We start from the raw sequence: 15,267 nt of genomic DNA, 5'->3' as shown, positions 1-15,267 counted from the left end.
GGTCCCACAAATCAGCAATACAAAGTGTAGGCGGATCACCCAAGTACACCATTATGCTAAATATGAATGAAATTGGTCACATGGTTCTTGAGAAAATGCAAAAATGGACGGACAGAGATGCTGATCATGCTTTATTATTATGTCTTTGTTTGGCCAGATAACAAAAACATAATAATAAAGTATGAAGTCAGCTGTATAACCCTAAAACTGTTGTGGTTCTGTTTATGTGGTTTCTGCCCCGTGTCCCTTTTATTTCTCTCTACACTTGTCTCCCCACCTGTGTGTATTCTGGGGTGTGCGTTTCTGAGCTTTGTGTGAACGTGCGTGTGTCTTAATCTTGTGCGAGTGTGGATAGATGCGGTGTCTGGTGCGTGTGGGCGCACAACACCATGCCAATGTTAGTATGGGTCTGTGAAGTTAATAACCAAACTAATTTGATGAGTTTACATAAGAATTCTGGAAATGTCTCTCTGTAATGATATCTGTGTTACCCCACACAATGCACCTTATCTTCTTCTTTGTCTTTTGGCTGTTCCCGTTAGGGGTCGCCACAGCAGATCAATCGTTTCCATCTCACCCTGTCCTCTGTATCTTCCTCTGTCACACCAACCACCTGCATGTCCTCTCTCAGCACATCCATGAACCTCCTCTTTGGTCTCCCTCTTCTCCTCCTGCCTGGTGGCTCCATCCTCAGCATCCTTCTCCCTATATACCCTGGGTCCCTCCTCTGCACATGTCCAAATCATCTCAATCTCGCCTCTCTGACTTTGTCTCTAAACCGTCCCACTTGAGCTGTCCCTCTGATATGTTCATTCCTAATCTTGTCCATTCTTGTCACTCCCAAAGAGAATCTCAACATCTTCAAATCTGCCAACTCCAGCTCTGCCTCCTGTCTTTTTGTTAGTGCCACTGTCTCTAAACCATATAACATAGCTGGTCTCACTACTGTTTTGTAAACTTTCCCCTTCACTCTTGCTGATATTCTTCGGTCACAAATCACTCCTGCCACCTTTCTCCACCCACTCCACCCTGCCTGCACTCTCTTCTTCACCTCTCTACCACACTCTCCATTACTTTGAACAGTTGACCCCAAATATTTAAACTCATCTACTTTCACCACTTCTACTCCTTGTAACTGCACTATTCCACTGGGCTCCCTCTCATTCACACACATGTACTCAGTCTTGCTTCTACTGACTTTCATTCCCCTTCTCTCCAAAGCATATCTCCACTTCTCCAGACTAGACTCAACTTGCTCTCTACTCTCACTACAGATCACAATGTCATCTGCAAACATCATAGTCCATGGGGACTCCTGTCTGATCTCATCCGTCAACCTGTCCATCACCACTGCAAACAAGAAAGGACTCAGAGCTGATCCTTGGTGTAATCCCACCTCCACCTTGAATGAGTCTGTCATTCCGACTGCGCATCTCACCACTGTCACACTATTCTTGTACATGTCCTGCACTACCCTAACATACTTCTCTGCCACTCCAGACTTCCTCATACAATGCCACAACTCTTCTCTTGGCACACTATCATAAGCTTTTTCTAAGTCTACAAACACACAATGTAACTCTTTCTGTCCTTCTCTGTACTTTTCCAACAGTATTCTCAGAGCAAACATTGCATCTGTAGTGCTCTTTCTCGGCATGAAACCATATTGCTGCTCACAGATCTTCACCTGTTTTCTAAGCCTAGCTTCTACTACTTTTTCTCATAACTTCATGCTGTGGCTGATCAGCTTTATGCCTCTGTAGTTACTGCAGCTCTGCACATCACCCTTGTTCTTGGAAATAGGAACCAGCACACTTCGTCTCCACTCCTCAGGCATCCTCTCACTTTCCAAGATTTTATTAAACAATCTGGTTAGAAACTCTACTGCCATCTCTCCTAGACATTTCCATGCCTCCATTGGAATGTCATCTGGACCAACTGCCTTTCCACTCTTCATCCTCTTCATAGCAGCCCTCACTTCTTCCTTGCTAATCTCTTTTACTTCCTGATTTACTCTCACCACATCATCCAGCCTTTTCTCTCGCTCATTTTCTTTATTCATCAACTCTTCGAAATATTCCCTCCACCTTCTCAGCACACACTCCTCACTTGTCAGCACATTACCATGTGCATCTTTTACCACCCTAACCTGCTGCACATCCTTTCCAGCTCTGTCCCTTTGACTGGCCAATCGGTACAAGTCCTTTTCTCCTTCCTTACTATTCAACTTCTTGTACAGCTCGCAATATGCTTTTTCCTTTGCTTTTGCCACTTCTGTTCTCGCCTTACGCCACATCTCCTTGTACTCCTGTCTACTTTCTTCATCTCTCCGACTATCCCAAAACTTTTTCGCCAACCTCTTTCTCCTTATGCTTTCCTGGACCTCTTCATTCCACCACCAAGTCTCCTTGTCTTCCTTCCACTGTCCAGATGTCATAGCCAGTACTGCCCTAGCTGTCTCCCTCACCACATCTGCAGTACTCTTCCAGTTGTCCAAAACTGCTTCCCCTCCAACTAGTGCTTCTCTCACCTGCTCGCTAAATTTCACACAACAGTCTTCCTCCTTCAGGTTCCACCATCTGATCCTTTTTTGAGCTCTCACTCTCTTCTTCTTCTTTACCTCTAAAGTCATCCTACAAACAACCATCCTATGCTGTCTAGTGACACTCTCTCCTGCTACCACCTTACAGTCTGTGATTTCTTTTAGCTTGCATCTCCTATAAAGAATGTAGTCCACCTGTGTGCACCTTCCTCCACTCTTATATGTTATCCTGTGCTCCTCCCTTTTCTTAAAGTAGGTATTCACCACAGCCATTTCCATCCTTTTTGCAAAATCAACTACCATCTGTCCTTCCCCATTCCTATCCTTGATACCATATCTACCCATTACTTCCTCATCACCTCTGTTCCCTTCACCAACATGCCCATTGAAGTCTGCTCCTATCACCACTCTTTCATGCTTGGGCACACTCTCCACCATCTCATCTAACACACTCCAGAAATCTTCTTTCTCCTTCATCTCACAACCTACCTGTGGGGCATATGCACTGATGATATTCATCATCACCCCTTCAATTTCCAACTTCACACTCATCACCCTGTCAGACACTTGCTTAACCTCCAACACACTTTTAACATACTCTTCCTTTAAAATGACCCCAACACCATTTCTCTTCCTGTCCTCACCATGGTACAACAACTTGTACCCACCGCCGATGCTCCTCCTCTTACTTCCCTTCCACTTGGTCTCTTGCACACACAATATGTCTACCTTTCTCCTCTCCTTCATATCAGCCAGCTCTCTCCCTTTACCAGTCATACTACCAACATTCAAAGTCCCCACTCTCATTTCCACCCTTCTAGTTTTCTTCTTCTCCCGCTGTTCGTGGCAACGTTTTCCTCCTCTTCTTCGTCGTCTTCACCCAGCAGTAGCCCAATTTCCACCGGCACCCTGTTGGGCAATAGCACTGGTGGCGGACGTTGTTAACCCGGGCCGCGACCGTTCCGGTATGGGAATTCGATTCTGAGTCTGCATAGTTGGGTTGGTTTGTTTTACGCCGGATGCCCTTCCTGACGCAACCCTCCTCATTTACCCGGGCTTAGGACCGGCACTCAGAATGTACTGGCTGCACACCCCATGTGGCTGAGTTACAATGCACCTTATGATGTAATATATGTAGATGAAACTGTGTTTATTGCATCATAGAAGTTTTGAACGTGCTCAAACTGCTGTGTTGAGGTCTCATAGGATGCATGTTTGTAAATCAGGTACCCCGCACATATGGCAATAGGCTGCACATTTCTGTACAATCCTGCCATAACTCACAATTATACCACATTATCTGGTAATGTATGGCCAACTTTAAGTTGCCTTGAAACTTTTGAGTTTATAATTTTTTTTAATTTTACACTGTATAGTTCTTTGAGATGACAAAATAGTTGTGATTACACAATAATTTCCTTGTGTGTTGACGAGTTTCATCAACAAACAACTGCACATATTTCACTCCTGAACTTTCTTTTTCTGCTATCGCAGACTCACTATGGTTTACACAACCAACAATGCAATTCTCCTTTCTGCATATATTCACAACCGAGCAACCACAGGGGGCACATTATTATTCACTCACTCACTCATCTCCAACTGCTTACTCCAATTAAGGGTGGTGGGGGCTGCAGCCTATCCCAGCAGTCATTGGGAGTGAGGCGGGGTGCACACTGGACAGAACAGTCTGTCGCCGGGCAACACAATATTATTATTCGCCTTATTTTGAAAAGCTGTACAGTCAGCTGTACTGCCAGTTGTGCTGTAACTGGCACAATTTAAGAAACAATTAATAAATGTGTACAGTGCTGTGAAAATGCTTGTGCAGCCTTAAGCTTTTATATGTTTTTAAAACAAAAACCAAAAATTCAAGCGTTTTATATTAAAATTTAAAAAATTATGCCCTTTAAACTTGCAGTGAAAAGTAATCTCTACATCATGAATTAAAATAAATAAAAATCTAAAAGACAAAATGATGGTGTGAATAAGTAAATGTACTCTTTAGTACAGCACATGTAAACCATGACTTTTGCATCCAGTCTTTTTCAGAAAGCCAGCGGTGGATGCACGAGTATTTTTAAGATGATGAATATGTCTTGGACTTTATTTACATCAGTTATGAAGAAATACAAACAGTATGGCACTCTATGGTAAATCTCTGTGCAGCAGACAGGTGTCAAAAACTGAGTGACTGTGCAAGAAGGAGAAGAGTGAGGAAAGCCACCAAGACACCCAGACAACCCAGAAGAATTTATAGGCTTATAGATTATAGAATATATGTGGCTGCAACTGGAGAAATTGTGCACAGTGAAAGTTTTGGCTTTTGTGTCACCACCAGTTATACAACTTCATGATGAAGTGGTATAGAGTAGAGGTGGGCGATACTGGGAATTTTGGTATTGGTCCGATACCAAGTAAATACAGTGAGCCAAGTATCCCTGATATCCATACCGATACTTTTTCTTATTTAAGCTTCATAGATCCAAAGGATTCAAAAGACCCAGGATACAATTTCGCCAAACATTGTACGTGACAACAAAATACTTTATTATCACAATCAACATTTTTGTTTAAAAAAAATATCACTCAACACAACTTAAAACAAAATCTCCTGAGGTAGAGGGCTGACTTGAGGAGAGCGCTGAGTGAGCGGGCCAGGATGAGCCTACCTGCATGGCTGTTGGCTGAGCCACGTGACGGCGCAACAACAAAAGACCGGGGGGGAGGGGGGGGAGGGTGCGCTGCTCCGTGTTGTGTGACACAGCGCAGCACTGCTCTTACAGACAGAGAATAGACTTTGATGAATCTGTGTGCACAGCAGTCAGTGCATGCGGGAGAGAAAAAAGCTTGAGTATCGATCTTTTTACACGAGGATCATTCAATATCAATACCAGCATTGGTATTGATATTATCAATATTAGGATCGATCCGCCCACCTCTAGTATAGAGAAAGATTTTTTAAACTTGAAAGTTCAGCTACAATTTTCCAGCAGTACATCCAAAACTAGACTTGATCTGTGTTGCTGAAAGAAAATTATTTTCTGCTCCACTCCACTATGAAACCGAACTGCATCCCACTGATTTTACTTCTCCTTAAGATGCAGACAGCACCACAAAGAATATCATCCTGCTGTCCAACATTACATTTGTCTTCACAGAGATTCATATGCTCCGTTATTTCAAAGTTGCACATGATAATCATTCCACGTTCGATTGCCATCATCGCCTTTGCATTTCTGGATTCTTTGTTTGTGCAGCCACAGTCAATTATCCAATAAGCATAGACAACGGCAACAGCGAGCCACACTAACTGCTCCAAAGTTCCGTGTCCTGTTGAGATCGCTAACTCAACGTCATTTCCTCCCCGAGCCTTCACGGTCACGCTCTCGCAAAATCGAATAAACATGCGTGGCTTTCTCAGAGACACATGTAGGAAAAATGTGGATGTCAAGCAGGGGAAAGAATGGGACTAGAAATTCAGCTGACTGGAAAAAACAGAGAGATGCTGAAGAAGCAATGCATTCTGGATCTATTATTCATATGTATGTTATGCATGTTATGTTGCCTAAAACACTCGTATTGCAATTCAAATAAGTGAAATCATATGTTTATTACAGCTGCATTTTGTGAATTTTTGTTTTTCTTAATGGCTGCCAAATTCAAGCTGATGTATATTACTTGCCTCCAGTTACAGTGGTGTTTGCGATTTTTGCACAGCAAATAAGGTTTTTCCTTGTCAGTGAAAAAACATTTAACAATTGTGCTAAAAACTATTTATGAATAGAATTTTATGTGGCAAAAAATAAACATAAGTAAAAATGACCACAGTAGCAAATTAAACAACAAACAAACCAGTCAATGCTATAAATAGCTTGTGTCTATTTGAGACAATCAGAAACGTTCAGTACAAAGAATGCTCAGCCAGTGAAATGGAGTAATTTGCTGTTGATTACAGGTGATGCCGACCGAACAGTCCCCCTTAGAAATTGGTCCCCCCTGCCTTTACTGCACAAGCGTCAGCAGCAATTCACAGATGGTCTCGTTTCTGCTTAAAACTGCACTCCAGTCATCATCTATCTCAGCGACAGATAAGTGAAGCTTTTGTACAACAATCATTTCCATATAAAGTTAGCATTATTACATAATAAAAGACAGGAGCGATCAGTGCGCAAGAGCAGCACATCTGAGTCTGACTCTCTGAGTCCAACTCTCTACACTCAAAGCAATCAAAGGGAATAATGTGATTATTAACCAACAGATGACAAAGTAAAACCTCTTAAAAAGTCTGTTTTAAGTAGAAACAAAGCAGATTGAAGGGGAAACGAAGAGATAATCTGTGAATTATGCCAGTGAATGCAGGGGGGACCGATTTTTTGGTGGGACCGTTCAGTTGGTGACACTGGCCTCCTTTTCCACCCTAGTGAAGGAGGTGGGAACAAAAGACTGTATATATAATGAACAAAGTCAGTGTGACATCACCCACTGGTTTTCTATAGACATCCGAAAGAGATGAAATGAAGCCTATGTCTGGGCTATGTTCTATACAGTGCCATGTTCACAGCAGCTAAACAATGAACCCATACAAGGGTGGAGCATGGGTGGCTCTGTGTGTGACGATGGATGCTTGAACAAGCCCCTCTCATAGAGCCCGAGCCACCTAACCTTAGTTTGGATGTTTGTTAACTCATCTGGATGCCTGCACAGCCCCATTCCACTGTATCTATTTGACAGTAAACTTATTTGTCTGACTCCTTTGCTTCTTACAGAAGCATTTTTTTTCCTTTTCTTTTTAATGTTGTTTATGCACCTATGACTTCTTACAGAAGTATTTTCTTTTGTTGTTATTTATGCACCAATGACACCAGATCAAATTCCTTGTATGTGAGAACTTACTTGGCAATAAATCGTCAATTAATTGGACCCAACGGATGAAGCTAACCACAGCCGCGAAAAGTGCTAACACTGTTAGCATATAACATTAAATCCAATGAGAGTTTCACTTAGCAACAATATTGCAAGAGACGTCTTAGATGATCAGTTAGTCATACAACAAGCCAGATTATGCCAGGTGTTCCACATCAACTTCATTTGTAGCGGTCACGGGTTGCTGCTTGGTGGGGACGAGCCAGTTGACCCACCAGACTTTTCTTCTTTGTACTTCCTTGTACCTCTGCTGTGATTACACTGCTTCTGCCCTTGCAGGTAATACTGATGAGCATTTCATTCATTTAGGAGGGTGCACAAAAATCATTGAAAGTGAACACAGGGAAAACATGAGCAAGAGATTACTCTCAAGGACTTTATTTACCTATAAATTAGGGAATAACCTTGTTGTATCTGATGATTTGCGGATGTTCATGCTGGTTATACAGTCACAAATAGAGCTTTAAAAAGGAGTTTTACGGCGACGTGTTAGCTGAGCCATAAAACGGCTATTTGAGACTGTATAACAGCATGAACATCCGCAAATCTTCAGACACAAGGGGGTTATTCCCATTCTAATGCAATTCCATTGTTTGCATGGTTTATTTTCCTGCAGGTAATTCGGACAGTGAGGCTTACAGGCTCCAACAGCGTTGGGGCATGGAGTAATCCATCAAACGTGAAAATCCATCAAATGTGAAATGGTAATTCTGCATCAGAGTATCTTAAATTCTCCCATTTCGGTGGCGGTGGAGCCGAGGCAGTGTCGCTCCAACAGCGGTCAGGGCATGGAGTAATCCGTCAAATGTGAAAATACATCAAATGTGAAATGGTCATTCTGTATCAGAATAGCTTAAATTCTCCCATTTCGGCAGCATCCGAGCCGAGGCAGCATCGCTCCAACAGCAGTCAAGGCATGGAGTAATCCATCAAACATGAAAATCCATCAAATCCATCAAATGTGAAACGGTAATCCTGTATCAGAATCGCTTAAATTCTCCCATTTCGGCGGCAGTCGAGCCGAGGCAGCGCTGCTCCAACAGCGGTCAGGGCACGGAATAATCCATCAAATGTGAAATGGTAATTCTGTATCAGAATATCTTAAATTCTCCCATTTCGGTGGCGGTGGAGCCGATGCAGCGTCGCTCCAACAGCGGTCAGGGCATGGAGTAATCCATCAAACGTGAAAATCCATCAAATGTGAAATGGTAATTCTGTATCAGAATAGCTTAAATTCTCCCATTTCGGTGGCAGCGGTGGTACATGACTTTCTCTCGCACTCAGTTAACAGCGCTAAGAGCTAGGAGCATGCGCAGCCGGTGTTCTGTCGAATTGTGTGTCTCGTCGCATAAATGAACAGTTCCGCCTCCCGACTATATTGTGCATGCACAGTTGCGTGGAGGACAGTAATGACATCTCATCAGAACACTAGTCAGGGTGCGGAGTAATACATCTAAATGTAAAACGGTCGAATATTTTGCCACCTTTACCCTGATGTTATACATTATTATCACTATACTGGGGCGTTCCTTGGCCGGTATCGTAGATTTACGTCGACGCTATCTGGCTATACCTGCCCACTGTGTGTAAACAAATGATGTCACGCGCACAGCCCAAGAACTGTCCGCAGGGGGGGAACTGTCCGCAGAGGAAAAGATGAAAATGCGAGAAGCGTGTTTTGGTCCCAATATGGATATTCCGGATGATTTTCTCATGGATAGTACGACAATGAACAGCAGCTAAAGCAGCCAGCTTGATGAGGACACACTGGCTAAATTGGAGAACAGCGCGCGCCAGATAGCCGACACGATAAAAGGTAAGTGAGCCAACTTTTTATGTACGCGTTACGTGTTGTGTATCTCAGTAAAAAGTAATAATAATGCAAATAACATGCTGTTGTCATGCGGCATGCATTTTCTGAGTCCCTCCGTTCACGGCCAGTCGCCCAAAATGACAGATATTCGCTCTCATCTAACTCGGGCGAATATCTGTCATTTTGGGCGACTGGGCGTGAACGTCGGGCCTCTGAAAATGAATACTACCCTCCAAAAGCATGTTATTATATTAGTATGAAATCTCACACGCTTAACCAATCAGATTTGTGGACAAAATGTAATTGGACTAGAATTACACAATGTAATATATATATATAAAAAAACAAAACAAAGGAATTAGCTTATTAAGCTACATATTAGTAGCTGTATCATTACATCATTTGAGTGACTCATTCAGAGAGGCTGTGTTGCTACTTAGCTTCACATATAGTGTACTGCTTAGCAGTTAGCTTCCCTGGTTTAAATTTCAAATTAACTTCCCCAAACACAACTTGGGGCATTTTAAAAGAATTTAACAGGTCACGAACCCTCCCTTGTTTAATGATTTACTTCTGTTAGCACTATAATACCAACAATATGATATGTGGTTCTATTTTGTGGTCTGTCCACTATTCAGTCCACATTCAAGGACTGGCAAACCATGGTATTGATCTATAAATGAGGTTTCATGGAGGAATTTTCTGTTAAAGCTGGGTTTGCATGTTTTATAAGGTGTTTCATAAAACTTGAGACAAAGAAGAGTGGAGGAATAACTGATGAGTTAATCAGCATGCGCTAAACTTCAAACAGTTTATAAGGACACATATAAGTCCTTATTTTGTGTTCTTTGATGTATAAATGGCATTTAATATGGTGGAATGAAAACGCACACCACCACTGTCTCATAATTCTACTTTAGGCCCAAACAAGATCTGCAGAAGTGAAATGTGAAACTCCATTTTGATCCAGCGATTATCCTGTCTGTTGTTTAATGACTCGTTTAGTGACAGAATTCAAAATGAGGATGGAGAGTCTGCTAGTGGCACTATGTGAGCCAGACCCAACACTGACCCCTAGTGCCACAGCACAGCAACTTAAAATGCTGCTCACAGCTGTTTCACTAACGAGGTGTTCCAGCAGCGGTGCGATGCACAAGACAGCGCCTGCAAGAGGTACTTCTTAATACAAGAAGATTCATATTGGAATGAACAACACAAACAAAGCGGGAGCCGTTCACATTATGTTTGTGTTTCCCACGCTAACCTGTCAAAACAAAGGGGAAGACTGAACCAAAACATGAATTAACAAAGAGGTGAGTGATGCTCATTCTTATGACATTCTTCCCAAAACCACACATTCCTCTCTGCAGCTCTTCACGCTGCTGTCGAGAATTGCATCCTAACCCACATGCAGCCTGCCGTCCACTATCATGTGTGGATGATGGGTTGCCAGCCCCTTATATCGAACACTCGTTGCACACCAGATATGGTGCATGTGCACTGTGTGCATTCACACTGCCAGTGTTTCTGCTGTGGCCCTGCTGCGGCCAGCACTAACATTCTACGTTTGAGTTTGCCTTTGATAATTCCCTTCAATAATAGAATGATTGAATCAATTTCATTTAAGTACATACTCAAACTAACCACCTAAACTAGCAGCTGAGGCAACATCTTCCAGTGGTTTTTCTTTTTTTTTTTTTTTCTGTTTTATTTCAAATAGGAATCCTGTGGGTCATAGAGCTGCTTATGATTTTAAATCTCTACAACCACTTTGGTGTCATCCATCATTGGTGAAGACCAGAAAAAGAACACCAAATAGCAAAGCACTCTTGTTTCTCCTCATTCAGAGGGAGAGAGAGAGAGAGAGCGAGAGAGAGAGAGAGAGAGAGCACATTGGAAAACTGCTGCCCTCCACTGAATGTGGGCTACAGTGGGTTTTTGCTGTCACGTTATAGCACACATGCACGATCCCCTTTAAAGAGACTGTATTTCTAGACTGCTTTCTGATCAAATCCAAGGAATACATAATGATGCCTCAATTTCATCAGCACACCCTCACACACCTCCCTTCACTGGCTTCCTGTCCCTGTGAGGTCAGATTTTAAGTTTTTTTTTTTTATTATTATTATTCTTTTTTATTAACATGCAAAATCCAATCCAAATCTAGCACCTGCCTATCTGGCTGACCTAATTAAACCTTACATACTGGCCCTTGTTCAGCATTCTCAGGATGCAGATTATTGTGTGTTTCTAAGGTTAAAAAGAAGTCAGCCGGCCACAGAGCTTTCTTTATACCCATCTATTTTCCCTTTTGCATGACTAACATATTAGTGTTACACTGAACCATCATTTCCTCTTTGTTTGTCTCTTATTCTGGGTCTGTTAGTGAAGCAAAGGGCAAGCTGCCGTCAAACACATTAGGAGTATCCTCTATGCTTGTGTCGTGTTTGTCTATTGGTCTAGTTTGTTATGGTTTGCATTTTAGTTCTGTATGTTTTTGGTTATGTGTGATGATTCGTTGGCCTCTCAGGCCTCCTGTGTGTGTGTGTGTGTGTGTGTGTGTGTGTGTGTGTGTGTGTGTGTGTGTGTGTGTGTGTGTGTGTGTGTGTGTGTGTGTGTGTGTGTGTGTGTGTGTGTGTGTGTGTGTGTTGTGATAAAACCCCTGCTTATGTCATTCATCTGTTTCTGTCCGTGTGTTCAGTACCCGGTCTGTGTCTCTGTGTCTTTTTGTTTATATCGTGGCACCTTGTCAATTCTGAGTTCCATATTATTTTCTGCTGTAGTTCTGGATTTAGGTTTTTGTCATTATTTAGTTCTGATTGTCATTTTTGTTTTGATCATTCATGCACGAGTGTGACGCCACTAATCATGCACAAAAGCAGCTTCAAAAGTATAGTTTTTAAACCAGGTTCGTGAAATGTGAACAGCAGCCATAATATTGTTTATGGCGTCGAAGAGGCGTGCGCGACGGAAGCTTTTGCTTCAATGCTTTATACAAGAAACATGTTTTCGTATCTCAAAAACATGTGATTGGCAACAACTAACCCCAGATTCACCGCTCCCAAATTACCCCAAATCTGTTGGAAAAACTCCAGAAAAATCGTGTTGACCAGTGTTATCTTGGCAAAGGAGAAGTGCTCACTAACACAGATTTAGACAGATTTGTGAACAATATTTAAGAGAAATACGTCTTTTGTGTATATAGAAATGTTTTAGATCTGTGGGTTCAGCTCATGAAAAATGGGAGTAAAAACAAGTGTTGCATTTATATTTTTGTTCAGTGTACATATGACTGCATCCCCTCCCACCACTCAAACATCATCAAATTTGCTGAAGATACAATAATGGCGAGCCTGATCACAACAGGAGATGAAACTACAGGTGTGGGGGGGTCTAGAGGCTTGAGGCATGGTGTTCCACAAACAACCTCACATTGGACACCATCAAAACCAAGGAGATGGTCATAGACTTCAGGAGGGAAGGATGAAACCGTGTCCTACTTCAGATCAGTAGCTCCTGCATGGAGAGGGTCTCCTCCTTCAGGTTCCTGGGGGTGCACCTTTCTGATGACGTAACATAGTCCACCAACATGTACGCAGTGGTCAAAAAAGCTTTTTAAGACTACTGAGGAAATGCCACCTGGAGGCCGGCCTGCTGGGGACCTTCTACTGAACCACAGTGGAAAGCATCTTGTTATAATGCATCACAGTGTGGTTTGCAAGCTGCACAGCTGGGGACAGGAGACTCACTGCAGCACAGTGAGTGATTAAAGCAGGCCAGAACATCATCGGCTGCCCCCTGCCCTCCCTGGAAGACATTACCACTCTGCCCGTGGCCTCAGCAGAGCTCAGATCAGTCAATTTGGTTCCAAATCCAAAGAAGAATCCAATCAAGTGCGATATTGCAGTATTTATAGTTATCATTGTCATGCCTTTCACTAACATGTTTGATATGTTTCAATGACATATATGCCATACACGCACGCACACACACACACACACACACACATATACGAGGTCTGTTAGAAAAGTATCCGACCTTTTTATTTTTTTCAAAAACCATATGGATTTGAATCACGTGTGATTGCATCAGCCAAGCTTGAACCTTTGTGCACATGCGTGAGTTTTTTCACGCCTGTCGGTTGCGTCATTCACCTGTGAGCAGGCTTTGTGTGAGCACTGGTCCACCCCTCTCGTCGTTTTTTTTATTGCGAATAAATGTCTGAATGATTTGGAGCTTTGCTGCATCAATTTTTTTCCAGAAACTGTGAGAGACCTCCAGGTGGACACCGTTCAGAAAATTAATATGGCTTTCAGGGACGATTTTATGGGGATTATACAGATTAAGGAGTGTTACTGCCGCTTTAAGGATGGCCCACAACTGCTGAGAGCGCGGCGCGCTCCCAGCGCTGATCGACATGCTCAGACCCCGCTGAAACAACCAGATCATTTCCAACGTGAAGGCTTTGTTGATCCGGGACCTCGTCTGACTTTCACAAAAAGGCAGAAGTCGTGGACATCAGCACTTTTTCGGCACATTCCACTGTTACAGGAGTTATTTCATGAAAAGAAAAGCGGAGGGACTCACCACGGAGCCGTTCATTACGCGGCACAAAACCACCTCCATGTTGATCTCACAGGACAGCTTTCAGGTGGATTTCAGATGGATTCCGGTTGCTTTTCAGTCGTGTGATTATCCGATTGTGATTGTGCATGAGCTGGACATGCCCCAACATGTCCTGGAAGGCTTCATCACGGCGTTGCTTTGGCCATGCAGCTCCTCCGCACGTCTGTCTTAATGTGCTGTAAAAATGCTCATGTCCACGTCTTTTCACAATTCCTGTGCTAGTCAGACAACATAACGGATCAAGAGAGCCTCCAGTTTAGAAATGAACGGCACATTCCACTGTTACAGGAGTTTTTGTCATGGAAAGAGGAGCGGAATTCCGCGCATCGTGGTGGAGCTGCGTGCTTTATGAATTTAAACATCCTTATAGTTCACAACACAAGCTTCCTGCATAATAAATGCATGATTATTCCTTTTGTTAAACTATCAAATAATAATATTTAGTGCACTTCACTTTTTTACAGCCTAATTCCAAAATGGATTAAATTCTTTTTTTTCCCTCAAAAGTCTGCACAAAACACCCCATAATGACAATGTGAAAATGTATTTATTTATTTATTTGTAATTTTTACAAATTTATTTAAAGCAATAAGAAATCACATGTACATAAGCATTCACAGTCTTTGCTGCCATGAAGATCAAAATTGAGCTCAGGTGCATCCTGTTTCCACTGATCATCCTTGAGGTGTTTCTACAGATTAGTCTAGTGGTTAAGCTGTTGGGCTTGAGACCAGAGGATCCTTGGTTCAAATCCCAGCCTGACTGGAAAATCACTAAGGGTCCTTGGGCAAGGTCCTTAATCTCCTAGTTGCTCCCAGTGTGTAGTGAGCGCCTTGTGTGGCAGCACCCTGACATCGTGGTGAATGTGAGGCATTATTGTAAAGCGCTTTGAGCATCTGATGCAGATGGAAAAGTGCTATATAAATGCAGTCCATTTACCATTTACCTGGTTTAAATTCAGCTGATTGGACATAATTTAGAAAGGCACGTGTTCTGTCCTGGCTGTTCTGAGTTATTTTTTAGAAAGTGATGACAATATCCTGGTTTTCATTGTTTTTCATTGGGCCATTAAATTGAGTATCATTTGAGTATCTCATTGCCAGGCTGAGTGCTCTGGTTTTTTCTGTAATCAAAATGTGGTCACCCGAAGTTTGGCCCAACTAAAAATTTGTGGTGTTGGAAATACTGACTTTTGCATCTGAACCCTTCACCTCTACCTCCCATTAAAGTAAAGTCAGCAAACTGCAGCGGTAAACATTAAATAATGACATGAAAATCGGAAACACTGCAGTGGTAATTTGATGGCCATTAATCAGTTTAACTGCAAGACCCACCAGCACTCTTGGTTCTTGGGTTCCAA

The sequence above is a fragment of the Thalassophryne amazonica genome, chromosome 8 (genome assembly GCF_902500255.1).
Source record: "Thalassophryne amazonica chromosome 8, fThaAma1.1, whole genome shotgun sequence".
NCBI lineage: Eukaryota > Metazoa > Chordata > Actinopteri > Batrachoidiformes > Batrachoididae > Thalassophryne > Thalassophryne amazonica.
This window is presented reverse-complemented; position numbering follows the sequence as displayed.